General features: G+C 37.1%; 1 long non-coding RNA gene across 1 annotated transcript; it reads left to right on the plus strand.

Moving 5' to 3' along the window:
* Positions 1–5452: 5452 nt before the first annotated feature.
* LOC117097989 lies at positions 5453–20826 on the plus strand. The gene is made up of 4 exons (XR_004443132.1): positions 5453–5468; positions 6125–6128; positions 8415–8424; positions 20720–20826. It is a non-coding gene; the product is annotated as an uncharacterized LOC117097989 (long non-coding RNA).
* The last annotated feature ends 269 nt before the right edge of the window (positions 20827–21095 follow it).

Genomic DNA, 21095 nt, shown 5'->3' on the forward strand with positions numbered 1-21095 from the left:
GGTGTTCCTTTTACTATAAATGGCTCAGCCAAAAAATATTCTTAGATGATTTTTGTTTTCCCTCAGAATTTTATATACTTTCCTGATGATACTGAAAGCTGTTGTGGAGAAATCTGTGATATTTATGATTTCCTGCTTCCCACTCATTGCAGGAGACAAGACTTTTTCCTGCCTAGATGTCTAGAGAAGTCTTTCTTTTTTGAGGTTTCTAATCTACCTAGGATATGTTTTAATATTTGTCTTAATTTGGGAGTATTTCCTCCTTGTATAGTTCTTAATAGTTTTCCTCTTCCATTAACTAGATTCTCTCCTCCAAGAGTAGCAATTGTTCTTATACTACTTATCTGTGGCCTCCAAATCTGTCAAACTTCTATAATTTTAAAATTTTCTTTGTTTACCTTTCTTCATTGAGTTTATTATCTTATCTTTTCCCCAGAACCAAAATTCAATATTTTACTCTCTCTTTCCTGACTCTTCTTGTTTCTAATTTATTTATTAGAGCTATAAATGTTGATATTTTGAACCTGATTTGTTTTACTAGTGCTGAAATTTCCCTTTTCATTTTATGCTTGTTTAGTGCCTTGTCTATGACCTGTTGTTTTATTGATTTTGTATTTTTATTAAGTTCTTTATAGCTCAAAACCTACTTGGAAAGTTTTATTCTCTTTCTTGGACAATATATTTTCCCTACTGGGTACTTCATTTGTCCTGCATTGCTACATTCCTTTTACCCACTGTTTTGCCATGTTTATTTAGTTGCTGGCCATTTTTAAAAGCCTTGCTATTGGTAACAAATGTATTTCTAATACGGGTGTTAATTTTCTCTGACATAGTGAGGGTGAAATCTTTTTGATACTGTCACAATTTATCCAAACTACAGATTCAGGACAGGATCATGTTTTCTATCCATTAATCTGCATTGTAAGAGTTTGTTGTGTTGAAAAGGGGAGGGGAACACCTGAAAATCAAAGCACCACTTCTAAAAAATAACTGCCTCTATTTTACCATTGGATTTTTTTTGAAATGTCCTATAAAGAGCACGATCCATACAACCAGGGGTAGTTCCTGCTCTGAAAATCTTTGCCTCATTTGAAAAGGCAATTTCCTAGAGGCCAGTTTTAGTTCTACTGAGATCCTGTTCTCAAGGACTTCATTGTGACTTTTCCCTACACTGTCTATCATAGTCACAGTCAGCATCGCTCCAGACTGGAGCTCTCAGAAATACCAGGAATTTGTCAGCCCACCTTCTATTTTCATTTGCCTTTCTGGCATGAGGATTGGGGTGACAGCAAAATTAGGAGCTGTTTTGATATAGAATCTTCTGTTTTGATATAGAATCTTCTGTTTCTTTCCATTGGCCTTCATTTTTCAAAGTTTATGGCATAACATTTTACTACTTTGTATTCACTTTGTATTCACTATATGTTAGGAAGGCTTAAATCTGTGATGAAGTTTTGCTCAGCCATCCTTACCTAAAAGTTTCCATTCCTTTATGTTTTAAAAAGCAGAATTAAAATATTGAAAACATCTAAATATCTAAGTGTCACTAGTTAGAAAATTGTTAGATACCCATGTAACCATAGAAGTGTGAGTAGGAAGAAATACTCATGGGTTAATATGAAAAGATCTCCAGGATTCAGTGTTAGTTCAGTGTTAGGTGGAATAGGAGAGATACAGAACACAGTGCATAATAGGCTTTGTGTCAGAAAGGGAGGTGGCCTAATGATGGTATGCTGATGTGCTAATATATCCATAAATATCTCTGGAAAGATACTCAAGTAATTAATGAGAATGGAAGACTTTAGACTGTACATTATATACTATTGCCTTTTGAATTTTGTACATATGAATGCCTATTCAAAAAATTTTTGAGTTAATTTTTTAAAAATTTGCATTATTGTTGCATTTATTGTATTCTAGCGCCTGCTAAAGTTGTCTTAATTTCTCTTCAACCTCAAGCAAAATGTTAAATTAGGAGTCCACCCTACTCAAGCATGACTTCATCGTAATTAATTACATCTGTAATAAACTTACACACAAATAAGTTCACATTCTGAAGTGCTGGGACTTAGGAATTCAACATATCTTTTCTTGAGTAGGGGACACAGTTTTTTGTTTTTTTTTTTTTTTTTTTTCCGATAGAGGATAAACATAAAGCCAGACATAAAAATACCAGGATTACTATGATTTCTCTAACACTGAAGCAATTCTCTTATTAGACAAAACACCATGATTTGTAAAGCCTTTCAACCATATATTTGCGGCTCACCAAGAAATCCCTTTTAAAAATAATTTATTGAATGTTGAAAAGATCTCAAATAAAATTTATAAAATATTTATAAGGGATCATGTTTATGTCAACCAGCTTAAGCAAGAAAAAATTATTATTTTGAAGGCTCTTATGTATTTCTTCCTAAAGCCATTCACTTTCATTTTAATCTTCTTTGATGAAACTGCTATTCTGAACTTATGTTTACCATAAATTTGTGTTGTTTAGTTTTGCATGTTTTTTGAAATTTGTGTTAATTTACTTGCTCCCTTTATATTCTTCTTGCTTCTTTTGCCCACAACTGTGCTTCTTGCAAACCTGGCATTGTTGGCAGATGCCATTTAGGTTATTTAGGTTTCTCCTTCTATAAAGTGCTTGCTTAAGGTTTTTGCCTATTTTTAGTAGATTATTTGTCTGTCTCTTACTGTTTCTTGAGTACTTTATAGTTCTTAATGCCAGTCCTTTATCAAATATTTTTGCTGAAAATATTGTCTTCTAATTTGTAAATGATCTTATCACTATAGTAGTAATAAACATAATTTTTTGTCATTAAATTTATCAAGCTTTTTCTTATATGTTCTCTGCTGATTGTGTATGTGCGTGTGTATGTGTTTAAGAAATTTTTTATTTTCCTTGATAAAAGTATACATCTATATTGTTTAAAAAATATTATTCTATATTGTTTATAAAAGTTCATAGCTTGCCTTTTACATCTAGGTCTTTAAGACATAGAAATTATTTCTTGTTCAAAATAAGAGGTAGAATTCCAACTCCATTTTTATTCCATATAGACGATTATGTGTTCTAACTTCTTTCAATCAAGTGTTTTCCCAGTAGTTTGCATAAATCATGTTTCTATTTTTTGTGTGTTTCTATGCTCTCTCCTCATTTTACTACCTAATTTGTCTATTTCTTTATCATTGAACTACCGTATTAATTACTGTAGTAATAAATTCTTGATATATGAAAAGGCAAGTCTCCTCACTTTGTTCTATTTCCTGATTAATTGCTTGTTCTTTATCCTTTGCTCATCCATATACATTTTCAAATGAGTTAATCAAATTATACATACACACAGGCTTGTTAAAATTTTTATTAGAATTACTTGAATCTGTTATTACAACACTGAGACTTTTAATCAATGAACATGGTCTCCATTATTTGGTACTTTTTCAACATTTTCAAAATGCTTTATTATTTTATCCATTAAAAACATGCATAGCTTCTCTTAAGTTAGTCTCACATACTTTATGTTCTTTGTATTGTTACCATGATTACCTGTTTTGGCATGTACATAAGTGTGACTGATTTGTAGATATTGATGTTCTTTAGCTTAAAAGGTTGCTAAATTCTGTGATTATTTATAATATATTTGTATTGATATATTTATAGTGATATTTAATATAAACAATCATGTCATGAAAATAAGGATTTTTGAAATTTTTCTAATTATTATATATTTCATTTCTTTTTTGCTTTACTATTCTAACAGATCCTGCCAGAGGTTTATGTACAATTTTGAAAAGTGGCCATGGTCATCTTTGTCTTATTCCTGATATTAGAGAGAACATTTTCTCTATGTTTTCATCTAATTATGATGCTTGCTAAAGGATTTTGTTTTAGTATATTCCTAATTTGCTACAAGTTTTGATCGTAAATGAACCTTGATTTTACAAATATGTCTGCCTTTCCTGAATGATTTATATGGGGTTCTCCTTTAATCTGCTGATGTAATCAATTATATTGATTGATTGTTAAATGCTAAACCAAAGTTGCATTATAAGATGTTCCCAATATGCTTATGATATGTTATCTTTTTACATAATTCAGAATTTGGTTTCCTAATATGTTGTTTAAAATTTTTGCAACAAAAATGCATTTTAGCACTTTTCCTTCTACTACCTTTTTATTTGTTGGGATCAAAGTCATTGTAGACACATTAAATGAGGAGAGTTTCTTCTCTTTCCATATTAAATAAAATATTCTTGATTGCTTTGTATTTAATATTATTTTTCCATTGAGTGGTTGGGTACACAATAATAATCTAGTGACTGGAAGTTATCTTACTTCTTTGTTTCTGTGAAAATATGTTTATTTATTATTTTCTTTATTTCAAACTTTTATTTTAACTTCAGGGGTACATGTGCAGGATGTGCAGGTTTGTTAAATATTTAAACCTGTGCCATGGTGATTAGCTACACAGACCATATCATCACCTAGGTATTAAGCCCAGCATCCATTAGCTATTCTTCCTGATTCCTGATGCTCTTCCTCCTCCCACCCACCATGCTCTGATAGGCCACAGTGTGTCTTGTTCCCTTCCATGTGTCCATATGTTCTCATCATTCAGTTCCCACTTATAAGTGTGAACATGCTGCATTTGGTTTTCTGTTAGTGTGTGAGTTTGGTGAGCATAACGGCCTCCAGCTCCATCCATGTCCCTGAAAACAAAACAAAACAGAACATGATCTCATTCCATATTACAGCTGCATATCATTCTATCGTGTGTATGTACCACATTTTCTTTATCCAGTCTATTATTGATGGGCATTTAGGTTAATTCCACGTCTTTGTATTGTGAGTAGTGTTGCAATGAACATACACATGCATGTGTCTTTATAATAGAATGATTTATATTCATTTGGGTATACACCCAGGAATGGGATTGCTGGGTCAAATGGTATTTCTTTTTTTTTTTTTTTTTTTTTTTTTTGTTGAGACGGAGTCTCGCTCTGTCGCCCACGCTGGAGTGCAGTGGCCGGATCTCAGCTCACTGCAAGCTCCGCCTCCCGGGTTTACGCCATTCTCTCGCCTCAGCCTCCCGAGTAGCTGGGACTACAGGCGCCCGCCATCTCGCCCGGCTAATTTTTTGTATTTTTTTAGTAGAGACGGGGTTTCACCGTGTTAGCCAGGATGGTCTCGATCTCCTGACCTCGTGATCCGCCCGTCTCGGCCTCCCAAAGTGCTGGGATTACAGGCTTGAGCCACCGCGCCCGGCCGTCAAATGGTATTTCTGCCTCTAGGTCTTTGAGAAATTGCCACACTGTCTTCCACAACGGTTGAACTAATTTACACTCCCACCAACAGTGTAAAAGCATTTGTTTTTCTCCACAACCTCGCCACCATCTGTTGTCTTCTGACTTTTTCATAATAGTCATTCTGACTGATGTGAAATGATGTCTCATTGTGGTTTTAATTTGTATTTCTCTAATGATCAGTGATGTTGAGCTTTTTTTCATATGTTTGTTGTCCGCATGTATGTGTTCTTTTGAGAAGGGTTTGTTCATGTTCTTTGCCCACTCTTTGATGTGGTTGTTTGATTTTTTTTTCTTGAAAATTTGTCTAAGTTCTTTGTAGATGCTGAATATTAGACCTTTGACAGATGGGAAGATTGCAAAAAGTTTCTCCCATTATGTAGGCTGTATGTTCACGCTGATGATAGTTTCTTTTGCTGTGCTGAAGCTCTTTAGTTTACTTAGATCCCATTTGTTATTTTTTGCTTTTGTTGCAATTGCTTTTCGCATCTTTGTCATGAAATCTTTGCTTGTGCCTATGTCCTGAGTGGTATTGCCTAGATTTTCTTCTAGGGTTTTATAGTTTGGGGTTTTACATTTAAGTCTTAAATCCATCATGAGTTGGTTTTTGTATATGGTGTCAGGAAAGGGTCCAGTTTCAATTTTCTGCATATGGCTATTCAGTTCTCTCAGCACAATTTACTAAACAGGAAATTGTTTCCCCATTGTTTGTTTTTGTCAAGTTTGTCGAAGATCAGATGGTTGTATGTGTGCAGTCTTATTTCAGCGTTCTCTATTCTATTCCATTGGTTCATGTGTCTGTTATTGTGGCATTTCTTAGTTTGGTTATTGTAGCCTTGTAGTATAGTTTGAAGTGAGGTAGTGTGATGCCTCTAGCTTTGTTCTTTCTGCTTAAGATTGTCTTGGCTATTTGAGCTCTTTCTTGGTTCCATATGAATTTTAAAATAGTTTTTTTTCTAACTCTGTGGAGAATGTCCATGGTAGTTTAACGTGAGTAGCACTGAATTTATAAAATGCTTTGGGCAGTATGGCCATTTTCACAATATTGATTCTTCCTATCTATGAGCATAGAATGTTTTTTCATTTGTTTGTGTCATCTCTGATTTATTTGAGCAGTGCTTTGTAGTTATCCTTGAAGAAGTCCTTCACTTCCTTTGTTAGCTGTATTCCTGGGTAGTTTATTATTTTTGTGGCAATTGTGAATGGGAATTCATTCATGATTTGGCTTCAGCTTGCCTGTTATTGGCGTATAGGAATGCTAGAAATTTTTGCCATTGATTTTGTATGCTGAGACTTTACTGAAGTTGCTTATCAGCTTAAGATGCTTTTTGACTGAGATGATGAGCTTTTCTAGATATAGGATCATGTCATCTACAAACAAAGACAATTTGACTTCCTCTCTCCCTGTTTAAATACACTTTATTACTTTCTCTTCCCTGATTGCCCGAGCCAGAACTTCCAATACTATGATGAACAGGAGTGGTGAGAGAGGGCATCTTTGTCTTGTGCCAGTTTTCAAGGGGGAATATCTCCAGCTTTTGTCCATTCAGTACCATATTGTCTGTGTGTTTGTCATAGATGGCTTTTATTAATTTGAGGTATGTTCCTTCAACACCTAGTTTATTGAGAGTTTTCAACATAAAGGAATGTTGACTTTTTTCAAAGGTCTTTTCTGCATCTATTGAGATAATATGGTTTTGTCTTTAGTTCCATTTATGTGATAAATTATGCTTATTGATTTGCGTTTGTTGAACCAACCTTGCATCTGAGGATGAAGCCAACTTGATTGTGGTGGATAAGCTATTTGATGTACTGCTGGATTTGGTTTGCCAGTATTTTGCTAAGGATTTTTCCATCGATGTTCATCAAGGACATTGGCCTGAAGTTTTCTTTATTTGTTGTATCTCTGCCAGGTTTTGGTATCAGGATGATGTTGGCCTTATAGTTAGGGAGAACTCCCTCTTTTCAATTTTTTGGAATAGTTTCAGTAGGAAGGATATCTGCTCTTTTTTATACCTCTGGTATAATTCAGCTGTGAATCCATCTGGTCCTGGGCTATTTGTGTGTGTGTGTGTTTATTTTTTATTTTTTATTTATTTTTTTGCCTGGTAAGTTATTTATTATTGTCTAAATTTCAGAACTCATTATTGGTCTCTTGAGGGATTTCTTCCTAATTTAGTCTTCGGAGGGTGTATGTATTCAGGAATGTATTCATTTCATCTAGATTTTCTAGTTTATGTGCATAGAGATGTTTACAGTATTCTCCGATGGTTGGTTGCCTTTCTGTGGTTTCAGTCGTAATTTTCCCCTTACCATTTCTGATGGTGTTTATTTGAATCTTTTTTTCTTCTTTATTAGTGTAGCTAGCAGTCTATTTTATTAATTTCTTCAAAAAAAAAAGTTCCTGGAATCACTGGTTTTTTGAAGAGTTTTTTGTCTCTATTTCCTTCAGTTCAGCTCTGATCTTGGTTATTTCTTGTCTTCTGCTATCTTTGGGGTTTGTTCTTGGTTCTCTGATTCTTTTAGTTATGATGTTAGGTTTTTAAATTGAGATCTTTCTAGCTTTTTGATGTGGGTATTTAGTGCTATAAATTTCCCTCTTAACACTGCTTTAGCTACATCCCAGAAGTCCTAATCCTAATATGTTGTCACTTTGTTCTCATTAGTTTCAAGGAACTTCCTAATTTCTACTTCCTGGGCTATTTTTGTGTGTGTGTGTGTGTTTCATTATTTGCACAAGAGTCATTCAGGAGCAGGTTGTTCAGTTTCCATGTAGCTATGTAGTTTTGAGTGAGTTTCTTAATTTTGAGTTCTAATTTGATTGCACTGTGGTTTGAGAGACAGTTATGATTTTAGTTCTTTTGTATTTGTTGAGGAGTGTTTTACTTCCAATTTTGTGATCAATTTTAGAGTCAATCCTTTGCAGCAATTAGAAAAATGTATATTCTATTGTTTTGGAGTAGAGAGTTCTGTAGATATCTATCAGGTCCACTTGATCTAGAACTGAGTTCAGGTCCTGAATATCTTTGTTAATTTTCTGTCTTGATAATCTGTCTAATATTGTCAGTGTGGTGCTAAAGCCTCCCACTATTATTGTGTGGGAGACTAAGTCTCTTTGAAGTTCTCTAAGAATCTGCTTCTTGAATCTGGGTGCTCCTATATTGGGTGCATATATATCTAGGATAGTTAGCTCTTCTTGTTGAATTGAACACTTTACCATTACGAATGTCTTTCTTTGTCTTTTTTGATCTTTGTTGGTTTAAAATCTGTTTGGTCAGAAACTAGGATCGCAACCCCTGAGTTTCTCTGTTTTCCATTTGCTTGGTAAATTTTCCTTCATGCCTTTATTTGAGCTATATGTGTCTTTGCATGTGAGATGTGTCTCTTGGAGACAGCATACCAATGGGTCTTGATTCATTATCCAGCTTGTCATTCTGTGTCTTTTGATTGCAGCATTTAGCCCATGTACATTTAAGGATAGTATTGTTATGTGTGAATTTGATTCTGGCCTCATGATGCTGGTTATTTTCTAGACTTGTTTAGGCGGTTCATAGTGTCACTGGTCTGTGTACTTCAGTGTGTTTTTGTAGTGACTGGTAATGGTTTTTCCTTTTCATATTTAGTGCTTCCTTTGCAATCCTGATGGTAACAAATTCCCTCAGCATTTACTTGTCTGAAAAGATCTTATTTTTTCATCACTTATAAAGCTTAGTTTAGCTGGATATGAAATTCTGGGTTGGGAATTCTTTTAAGAATGTTGAACACTGGTCCCCAAACTCTTCTGGTTTGTAGGGCTTCTGTTAAGAGGTCTGTTGTTGGTCTGATGGGCTTCCCTTTGTAGGTGACCTGCCCTTTCTATCCTACTGCCCTTAACATTTTTCTTTCATTTTGATCCTGGAGAATCTGATGATTATGTGTCTGGGGGATGATCTTGTGGAGTATCTTACTGGGGTTCTCTGCATTTCCTGAATTTGAATATTGGCCTCTCTTGCTAGGTTCTCCTGGATGATCTCCTGAAGTATTTTCCAGCTTGGTTCTATTATCCTATCACTTTCAGGTACCCCAGTCAGTCATAGATTCTGTCTCTTTACATAATCACATATTTATCAGAGCTTTTGTTCATTCCTTTTCATTCTTTTCCCTCCATTCTTGTCTGTCTGTCTTAATGCAGAAAGCCAGTCTTCTAGCTCTCAGGTTCTTTCTTCCACTTGTTCTATTCTGCTATTAATATGTGTGATTGCATTGTGAAGTTCTTGTGATGTTTTTCAGCTCTAACAGGTCAGTTATGTTCCTCTTTAAACTGGCTGTTTTGACTGTCAGCTCCTGTATTGTATTATCATGATTCTTAACTTCTTTGCTTTGGGTTACAATGAGCTCCTTTACCTCAGCAAAGTTCATTATTACCCACATTATGAAGCCTACTTCTGTAATTTCAATAATCTCAGCCTCAGCCTAGTTCTTAGCCCTTACTGGAGCAGTGTTGTGGTCATTTGGCAGAAAAGGGACACTGGCTTTTTGAGTCTTCAGTCCTTTTGTGTTGATTCCTTCTCATATTTGTGGGCTTATCTACCCTTCGATCTTTGAGGTTGCTGACCTTTGGATGGGGTTTTTGTGGTATTACTTTGTTGTTGTTGTTGTTTGTTTGTTTACTTGCTTTTCTTTCAACAGTCTGGCCACTCTTCCATAGGGCTGCTGCAGTTTGCTAGGGGTTCACTCCAGACCCTAGTTGCCTCAGTTCTTCCCATAACTAGAGGTATCACCAGTGAAGTCTGCAAAACAACAAGGATGGCAGCCTGCTCCTTCCTCTGGAAGTTCCATCCAGTAGGTACTGATCTATCGCCAGTCTGAATGCATCTGTAGGGGGTGGTTAGAGACCCCAGTTGTGAGGTCTCACCCAGTCAAGAGGAAAAGGATCAGGGACTTGCTTAAAGAAGCAGTCTGGCTGCTTTTTGGTAGAGCAGCTGTGCTGTGTTGGGTTTCCTTTCATCCCCTGATTGGTCTGGGCTTTCCAAGGCCCACAGGCTGGACCAGCTGACTAGCCCAAATGACCAAGGTGGCGGCCTGCTCCATCCCTCAGGCTTTCTGTCCCAGGGAGAAATTGCAACTCTGTCAAACCCGTGGAACACAGGCAGTGGCTGGAGGCCCTGGCTGGAAGGATCTGGCTGGGAGGACCCACTTCACAAGGGTGAGTGGATCAAGGTTCCACTTAAAGTGAGTTATTTTTTAATCATCATAAAACTATTCAGGAATTTTCTTCTTGAGTTGTTTTTGTTAAATTCCATTTTTCAAAGAATATATACATTTTATCTAAATTTGACATTTTTGACAAAAAATTGTCTTCAGTATCCTCTTATTATATATTTAATATCCATTGCAACTACAATTATCAACAGTATTTTCAATTCTGCATTAATTATCCTCTCTTCTCTCTTTCTCTGTCTCTCTCTCCATTAAGGTTGCCAGAGGCTTATCAATTTTATAATGCTTTCAAAGAATGAAGTTCTTCTTCCATATGAATTTTAGAATTGTGTTTTCTAATACTGTGAAAAATGATGTTGGTATTTTGATGGCAATTGCACTAAATCTGTAGATTGCTCTGTGCAGTATATGAAAAATGTTCAATATCACTAATCATCAGTGAAATGTAAACTAAAACCACAATGAAATACCACCTTATTCTTGCAAGAATGTCCATTATTAAAAAGTGAAAAAACAATAGATGTTGGCATAGATGTGTTGAAAAGGGAATGCTTATGCACTGAGTGTGGGAATGTAAATTAGTACAACCTCTATGTAAAACAGTATAAAGAGTCCTTAAAAAGCTAAAAGTAGATCTAGCAGTGGATCCAGCACTGCTAGATACTCACTGCTGGGTATCTACCCAAAGAAAAGAAGTCATTATATGAAAAAGACACTGGAACATGTATGTTTATAGCAGTACAATTCACAATTGTAAAATGTGGAACCAATCTAAGTATCCATCAACTAATGAGTGGATAAAGAAAACATTGTATATATACATACACACCATGGACTACTACTCAGCCATTAAAACAAACAAAATAATGTGCTTTGAAGCAACTTGGATGGAGCCAGAGGGCATTATTCTAAGTGAAGTAATACAGGAGTGGAAAAAGAAGAACCATTAAGTTCTCACTTATAAGTGGGAGCCAAGCTATGAGCATGCCAAAGCATACAGAGTGAAATAATGGACTTTAGAGACTCAGAAGGGGGAGGGTGGGATGGGGGCAGAGATAAAAAGCTACATATCAGGTACAATGTACACTACTCCGGTGACAGGTGCACTGAGATCTCAGAATTCACCACTATATGATTCGTCTATTAACCAGAAACCACTTGTATCCCCAAAGCTATTGAAATATACAAAAATATAAGGTTTTACCTTTCTGATAATCTTTATTTCACATTTCTTTTCTATTTTATTCATTTCTGCCTTTTTTATTATTTCTAGCTTCATTGCCATTATTTTGATTTTTTCCCTAATTTCTACAGACAGATAATTACTTTTCTTCTTTTTTCTACTATGAGTATACAAGAGTCTACATTTTCCCCTTTAGCTGTGCTATAGCTATATATCATTAATACTGATATGTAGAATTTTCATTATTGTTTTTTAAATATTTCCTGATTTTTGTTATTCCTTTTTTGATATCATGTGTTTATTTCCAAATATATGTATGATTTTGAATTAACTTTATTTATATTAAATTTAATTGCATGAAAGTCGAAGGATAAGGTCTTTATGATCCAAATTTTTGAAATTGGTTAACACTTTATGGCCTGGTGCATGGTCAACTTTCATAATGTTCATTGTGCAATTTAATAGATGTATTCTGCCATTTCTATTCACAATATTATACTACATTCTTAATCTGAAACTAGTTAACTGCATTAATCTTATCTTTTGATTTATTAATGACTGAAAGCAGTGAATTATAGTCTTCCACCAATAATTTTTTTTTAAATACTTTAAGTTCTAGGATACATGTGCATAATGTGCAGGTTTGTTACATATGTATACTTGTGCCATGTTGGTGTGCTGCACCCATCAACTCGTCAGCACCCATCAATTCATTATTTATATCATGTATAACTCCCAATGCAATCCCTCCCCCCCCCCCCCATGATACGCCCCAGTGTGTGGTGTTCCCCTTCCCGAGTCCAAGTGATCTCACTGTTCAATTCCCACCTATGAGTGAGAACATGTGGTGTTTAGTTTTCAGTTCTTGTGACAGTTTGCTAAGAGTGATGGTTTCCAGCTGCATCCATGTCCCTACAAAGGACGCAAACTCATCCTTTTTGATGGCTGCATAGTATTCCATGATGTATATGTGCCACATTTTCTTAATCCAGTCTGTCACAGATGGACATTTGGGTTGATTCCAAGTCTTTGCTATTGTGAATAGTGCCGCAATACGTGTGCATGTGTCTTTGTAGTAAAATAATTTATAATCCTTTGGGTATATACCCAGTAGTGGGATAGCTGGGTCATATGGTACATCTAGTTCTAGATGCTTGAGGAACTGCCATACTGTTTTCCATAATGGTTGAACTAGTTTACAATCCCACCAACAGTGTAAAAGTGTTCCTATTTCTCCACATCCTCTCCAACACCTGTTGTTTCCTGACTTTTTAATGATTGCCATTCTAACTGGTGTGAGATGGTATCTCATTGTGGTTTTGATTTGCATTTCTCTGATGGCGAGTGATGATGAGCATTTTTTCATGTGTCTGTTGGCTGTATGAATGTCTTCTTTTGAGAAATGTCTGTTCATACCCTTTCCCCACTTTTTGATGGGGTTGTTTGTTTTTTTCTTGTAAATTTGTTTGAGTTCTTTGTAGGTTCTGGATAATAGCCCTTTGTCAGATGAGTAGACTGCAAAAATGTTCTCCCATTCTGTAGGTTGCCTGTTCACTCTGATGGTAGTTTCTTTTGCTGTGCAGAAGCTCTTTAGTTTAATTAGATCCCATTTGTCAATTTTGGCTTTTGTTGCCGTTGCTTTTGGTGATTTAGACATGAAGTCCTTGCCCATGCCTATGTCCTGAATGGTACTACCTAGACTTTCTTCTAGGGTGTTTATGGTATTAGGTTTAACATTTAAGTCTCTAATCCATCTTGAATTAATCTTCGTATAAGGAGTAAGGAAAGGATTCAGTTTCAGCTTTCTACTTACAGCTAGCCAATTTTCCCAGCACCATTTATTAAATAGGGAATCCTTTCCCCATTTCTTGTTTCTCTCAGGTTTGTCAAAGATCAGATGGCTGTAGATGTGTGGTATTATTTCTGAGGACTCTGTTCTGTTCCATTGGTCTATATCTCTGTTGTGGTAGCAGTACCATGCTGTTTTGGTTACTGTAGCCTTGTAGTATAGTTTGAAGTCAGGTAGTGTGACGCCTCCAGCTTTGTCCTTTTGACTTAGGATTGTCTTGGCAATGCGGGCTCTTTTTGGTTCCATATGAACTTTAAAGCAGTTTTTTCCAATTCTGTGAAGAAACTCATTGGTAGCTTGATGGGGATGGCATTGAATCTATAAATCACCTTGGGCAGTATGGCCATTTTCACGATATTGATTCTTCCTATCCATGAGCATGGTATGTTCTTCCATTTGTTAGTGTCCTCTTTGATTTCACTGAGCAGTGGTTTGTAGTTCTCCTTGAAGAGGTCCTTTACATCCCTTGTAAGTTGGATTCCTAGGTATTTTATTCTCTTTGAAGCAATTGTAAATGCTTCCTGATTTGGCTCTGTGTTTGTCTGTTACTGGTGTATAAGAATGCTTGGGATTTTTGCACATTAATTTTGTATCCTGAGACTTTGCTGAAGTTGCTTATCAGCTTAAGGAGATTTTGGGCTGAGACGATGGGGTTTTCTAAATATACCATCATGTCATCTGCAAACAGGGACAATTTGACTTCTTCTTTTCCTAACTGAATACCTTTGATTTCTTTCTCTGGCCTGATCGCCCTAGCCAGAACTTCCAACACTATGTTGAATAGGAGTGGTGAGAGAGGGCATCCCTGTCTTGTGCCAGTTTTCAAAGGGAATTTTTCCAGTTTTTGCCCATTCAGTATGATATTAACTGTGGGTTTGTCATAAATAGCTCTTATCATTTTGAGGTACGTTCCATCAATACCGAATTTATTGAGCGTTTTTAGCATGAAGGGCTGTTGAATTTTGTCAAAAGCCTTTTCTGCATCTATTGAGATAATCATGTGGTTCTTGTCTTTGGTTCTGTTTGTATGCTGGATTACGTTTATTGATTTGCGAATGTTGAACCAGCCTTGCATCCCAGGGATGAAGCCCACTTGATCATGGTGGATAAGCTTTTTGATGTGTTGTTGAATTCGGTTTGCCAGGATTTTATTGAGGATTTTTGCATCGATGTTCATCAGGGATATTGGTCTAAAATTCTCTTTTTTTGTTGTGTCTCTGCCAGGCTTTGGTATCAGGATGATGTTGGCCTCATAAAAAGAGTTAGGGAGGATTCCCTCTTTTTCTATTGATTGGAATAGTTTCAGAAGGAATGGTACTAGCTCCTCCTTGTACCTCTGGTAGAATTCAGCTGTGAATCCATCTGGTCCTGGACTTTTTTTGGTGGGTCGGCTATTAATTATTGCCTCAATTTCAGAGCCTGCTATTGGTCTATTCAGGGATTCAACTTCTTCCTGGTTTAGTCTTGGGAGAGTGTAAGTGTCCAGGAAATTATCCATTTCTTCTAGATTTTCTAGTTCATTTGCATAGAGGTGTTTATAGTATTCTCTGATGGTAGTTTGTATTTCTGTGGGGTCGGTGGTGATATCCCCTTTATCATTTTTTATTGCGTCTATTTGATTCCTCTCTCTTTTCTTCTTTATTAGTCTTGCTAGCGGTCTGTCACTTTTGTTGATTTTTTCAAAAACCAACTCCTCGATTCATTGATTTTTTGGAGGGTTTTTTGTGTCTCTATCTCCTTCAGTTCTGCTCTGATCTTAGTTATTTCTTGCCTTCTGCTAGCTTTTGAATGTGTTTGCTCTTGCCTCTCTAGTTCTTTTAATTGTGATGTTAGAGTGTCAATTTTAGATCTTTCCTGCTTTCTCTTGTGGACATTTAGTGCTATAAATTTCCCTCTACACACTGCTTTAAATGTGTCCCAGAGATTCTGGTATGTTGTATCTTTGTTCTCATTGGTTTCAAAGAACATCTTTATTTCTGCCTTCATTTCGTCACGTACCCAGAAGTCATTCTGGAGCAGGTTGTTCATTTTCCATGTAGTTGAGCGGTTTTGATTGAGTTTCTTAGTCCTGAGTTCTAGTTTGATTGCGCTGTGGTCTGAGAGACAGTTTGTTATAATTTCTGTTCTTTTACATTTGCTGAGGAGTGCTTTACTTCCAATTATGTGGTCAATTTTGGAATAAGTGCAATGTGGTGCTGAGAAGAATGTATATTCTGTTGTTTTGGGGTGGAGAGTTCTATAGATGTCTATTAGGTCCGCTTGGTGCAGTGATGAGTTCAATTCCTGGATATCCTTGTTAACGTTCTGTCTCGTTGATCTGTCTAATGTTGACAGTGGAGTATTGAAGTCTCCCATTATTATTGTATGGGAGTCTAAGTCTCTTTGTAAGTCTCTAAGGACTTGCTTTATGAATTTGGGTGCTCCTGTATTGGGTGCATATATATTTAGGAGAGTTAGCTCTTCCTGTTGAATTGATCCCTTTACCGTTATGTAATGGCCTTCTGTGTCTCTTTTGATCTTTGAGGGTTTAAAGTCTGTTTTATCAGAGACTAGCATTGCAACCCCTGCTTTTTTTTGTTCTCCATTTGCTTGGTAGATCTTCCTCCATCCCTTTATTTTGAACCTATGTATGTCTCTGCATGTGAGATGGGTCTCCTGAATACAGCAGACTGATGGGTCTTGACTCTTTATCCAGTTTGCCAGTCTGTGTCTTTTAATTGGAGCATTTAGTCCATTTACATTTAAGGTTAATATTGTTATGTGTGAACTTGATCCTGCCATTATAATATTAACTGGTTGTTTTGCTCGTTAGTTGATGCAGTTTCTTCCTAGCCTCGATGGTCTTTACATTTTGGCATGTTTTTGCAATGGCTGGTACCAGTTTTTCCTTTCCATGTTTAGTGCTTCCTTCAGGGTCTCTTGTAAGGCAGGCTTGGTGGTGACAAAATCTCTAAGCATTTGCTTATCTGTAAAGGATTTTATTTGTCCTTCACTTATGAAACTTAGTTTGGCTGGATATGAAATTCTGGGTTGAAAATTCTTTTCTTTCAGAACGTTGAATATTGGCCCCCACTCTCTTCTGGCTTGTAGAGTATCTGACGAGAGGTCTGCTGTTAGTCTGATGGGCTTCCCTTTGTGGGTAACCCGACCTTTCTCTCTGGCTGCCCTTAAGATTTTTTCCTTCATTTCAACTTTGGTGAATCTGGCAATTATGTGTCTTGGAGTTGCTCTTCTTGAGGAGTATCTTTGTGGCGTTCTCTGTATTTCCTGAATTTGAATGTTGGCCTGCCCTACTAGGTTGGGGAAGTGCTCCTGGATGATATCCTGAGAGTGTTTTCCAACTTGGTTCCATTTTCCCCCTCACTTTCAGGCACCCCAATCAGACGTAGATTTGGTCTTTTTACATAATCCCATACTTCTTGCAGGCTTTGTTCATTTCTTCTCTTCTTTTTTCTTTTGGTTTCTCTTCTCGCTTCATTTCATTCATTTGATCCTCAATCGCTGATACTCTTTCTTCCAGTTGATCGAGTCGGTTACTGAAGCTTGTGCATTTGTCACGTATTTCTCGTGTCATGGTTTTCATCTCTGTCATTTCGTTTATGACCTTCTCTGCATTAATTAGTCTAGCTGTCAATTCTTCCACTCTTTTTTCAAGATTTTTAGTTTCTTTGCACTCGGTACGTAATTCCTCCTTTAGCTCTGAGAAGTTTGATGGACTGAAGCCTTCTTCTCTCATCTCGCCAAAGTCATTCTCTGACCAGCTTTGATCCGTTGCTGGTGATGGGCTGCACTCCTTTGCAGGGGGAGATGCGCTCTTATTTTTTGAATTTCCAGCTTTTCTGCCCTGCTTTTTCCCCATCTTTGTGGTTTTATCTGCCTCTGGTCTTTGATGATGGTGACGTACTGATGGGGTTTTGGTATAGGTGTCCTTCCTGTTTGATAGTTTTCCTTCTGACAGTCAGGACCCTCAGCTGTAGGTCTGTTGGAGATTGCTTGAGGTCCACTCCTGACCCTGTTTGCCTGGGTATCAGCAGCAGAGGTTGCAGAAGATAGAATATTGCTGAACAGCGAGTGTACCTGTCTGATTCTTACTTTGGAAGCTTCCTCTCAGGGGTGTACTCCACCCTGTGAGGTGTGGGGTGTCAGACTGCCCCTGGTGGGGGTGTCTCCCAGTTAGGCTACTCAGGGGTCAGGGACCGCTTGAGCAGGCAGTCTGTCCCTTCTCAGATCTCAACCTCCGTGTTGGGAGATCCACTGCTCTCTTCAAAGCTGTCAGACAGAGTCGTTTGTGTCTGCAGAGGTTCTGCTGCTTTGTTGTTGTTGTTTTTTATCTGTGCCCTGTCCCCAGAGGTGGAGTCTACAGAGACACGCAGGTTTCCTTGAGCTGCTGTGAGCTCCACCCAGTTCGAGCTTCCCAGTGGCTTTGTTTACCTACTTAAGCCTCAGCAATGGTGGGCGTCCCTCCCCCAGCCTCGCTGCTGCCTTCCGGTTAGATCGCAGACTGCTGTGTTAGCAATGAGGGAGGCTCCGTGGGTGTGGGACCCTCCCGGCGAGGTGTGGGATATATTCTCCTGGTGTGCCCGTTTGCTTAAAGCGCAGTATTGGGGTGGGAGTTACCCGATTTTCCAGGTGTTGTGTGTCTCAGTTCCCCTGGCTAGGAAAAGGGATTCCCTTCCCCCTTGCGCTTCCCAGGTGAGGCGATGCCTCGCCCTGCTTCAGCTCTCACTGGTTGGGCTGTAGCAGCTGACCAGCACCGATTGTCCGGCACTCCCTAGTGAGATGACCCCAGTACCTCAGTTGAAAATGCAGAAATCACTGGTCTTCTGTGTCGCTCGTGCTGGGTGCTGGAGACTGGAGCTGTTCCTATTCGACCATCTTGCTCCGCCCCCCGTCTTCCACCAATAATTTACATTTTTGAATTTGCCTTGATCGGTTTTAACCTTCTCTCACCTGGATTTGAATGTAAACTATTGTCATTTTTTTGGCATTCACTTACAAATTTTTTCCTAGTTATTCCACCCAATTATGCATCTCCAAACAATGTATTTTAGTTCTGCCTACTTTTGAAATTCATGTAACTGTATTACACAGGATGTATGGTGGTGTGTCTGGCTTCTTTCTCTCACTACACCTGATCATGTTGAGTATAGCTGTATTTTTTTCTTAATTGATGTATATTGCTCTGTTTTTTGATTAAATTATAATTTATCTACTAAAGTGTTCAGAACATTATCAATTCATCACAATTCTGGGAATTCACGCTAGAAATATAGATAAAACCAGCTTATTTTTGCTAATCCTCAGGATAAGTTTTTACACCTCCAATCAGCATCAATGTTCAGAACAGGTGATTTTCTTTGGCATCCCTTAGAATGGTTAGTTATTTGTAGTTTTCCTCTTTTTACCTTGTGTTTTTATGTCCCCCCTCTGAGCTCCATGAAATAAAGACTCACTTGGTTTTGCAAATGCCCTTAAGGGAAAAAACAGCTTCAGTGTTTCACCTATTTCTTTTAGTATCAGCCTTCATTTAGTATTTGTCGTATTTATTTGTTTGTTGTCAGCAACCTGATGTGTATAAGATGTCCTTTTTATAATACCCAAATCGTAGCTGCTGTTAGTAAGAGATTCTGTCTTAGTGCTTAATTCACTGTATTGCAAGAAAAGGATGTAACTCTGTGCACTTTTTCAGTGCGCTCCTGTAGCAACTTCTAAAATAGATCCAAATTATTTTCACAGTCCTCCCATTGAAAAAACAGAGTCTGTATACCCTCTTCTTGAATCTGGCCCTTTGATTGTTTGAACAGTGGAATAAACTGCAAGTGCTAACTTCCGGGCCCAAGCCTTATAAAAATGGCAGCATGCATTTCTCATCTTCTGGGACATTTGCTCTTCCAAATTACATGATATGTGCAATAATTTACTTTGTGTAACTGGTCTACTGGTTGACCCACTGGTCAATAATCTCAGTCACTGAGCCCGGCAACTCAAAGTCATGGTCTCAACCATTATTTTACATATTTTGCATAACCCATCAGTGCAGTAAATATATACCAAAGTAGTCATAACATTTGCAAAGAAAAGACATAGATCACTTTAAGAGTGTAATTAATTACTTCATTCATATTCAATATAAACAATGGGGTTAAACATCTATTGAACATCAAATATTAATAATATAAAACATATAATAAGAAATAGGTTGGTATTTTTAGGCACATAATATATTATTTGGGAAAAAAAAGTCTTCTGAAAGATATAAAGTGAAGGATCACTTGACATGAAATAAATATAAAAGGCAAATAATACTTGTCTAAAGTAGTGATTCCTACTGTGGTGATTAGAATCTTATGGATTTTTAAAAAAATACAAATGACGAAATCCGATTAAAACCCGAGAAGAGAAGGCTTAGGTGAACTTGTTAAAACAGTAGTTTTCAATGATGGCTGAATATTATAACGTCTTATGGATATTTAATACAAATTTCCAGGATGTATGCCAGGCCAATTAAATAAGGATCTTTGGGTGTGGGACTCATGCTGCATCAACACTTTTTTTTTTTTTTCATTGTACAATATTGATACATTTTATTAGTGATGACTTAAAGTACATGGGACCAGGCATGGCGGTTCACACTTGTAATCCCAACACTTTGGGAGCCCAACCTGGGCAGCATAGTGAGACCCTGTCTTTACTAAAAATAAAAATAAAAATAAAAAATTGGCCAGGTGTGGTGGTATACACCTGCATTCCCAGCTACTCAAGAGGCTGAGGTGGGTAGATCTCTGGAGCCCAGGAGGTTGAGGCTGCAGTGAGCTGTGACCGCGACACTGCACTCCAGTCTGAGCGACAGAGGGTCATCCTATCTCTAAGTAAGTGAATAAAGGATTTGGGGGGATGTGTGTTAGTTACATGCAAATACTGCACCATTCTATGTAAGGGATTGAGCATTCACAGATTCTGGTATGGTGTGGGGGCGGTATCCTAGAACCAGTCCCCCACAGGATAGCAAGGATGACTGAACTGTGGAAGAATCAAAGCTCTGTTAAACAGCATACAATTCCTGTCTTCAAACAAGTTATCTCATCAGGTAGATGAGACTTATAATGAATAAAAGGAATGAATACAGATTTGGAGATAGTGGTTGTTGTGATGGATAATCTTAATTGTGTTTTCTTCCAAAACAGATTCATTCGAAGAAGAGAAGGGCATCAAAGGAAGATAACCTGAGCCCAAGCTAAGTCGTCTGCATGGCCTGGAGCCATGTTTGAAAAATTTTATTGTTAAGTATTGTCCTAGTTTGCTCTTTAATCAAATCTTCAGGAAGCAATTTATTACATTAAAAATGATCTAACAAGCTTTATTTTTATCATTGTTAAAAATCCTTGTTTTGAATAACACAACCACAAAGTAAAGAATGTTATCATTGATTTAATCAGCATCAACACTTTTTAAAAGGCCTCCAGCTTTTCCATTTTTATCAGAAGTTGAAAACTCTGATCTAAAACATCTGATTGATTGCATATATTGTTGTAATACAAGAAAAATACTTTTAAAATTAAA

The sequence above is a fragment of the Trachypithecus francoisi genome, unplaced genomic scaffold (assembly GCF_009764315.1).
Source record: "Trachypithecus francoisi isolate TF-2019V2 unplaced genomic scaffold, Tfra_2.0 Lachesis_group15, whole genome shotgun sequence".
Taxonomy (NCBI): Eukaryota; Metazoa; Chordata; class Mammalia; order Primates; family Cercopithecidae; genus Trachypithecus; species Trachypithecus francoisi.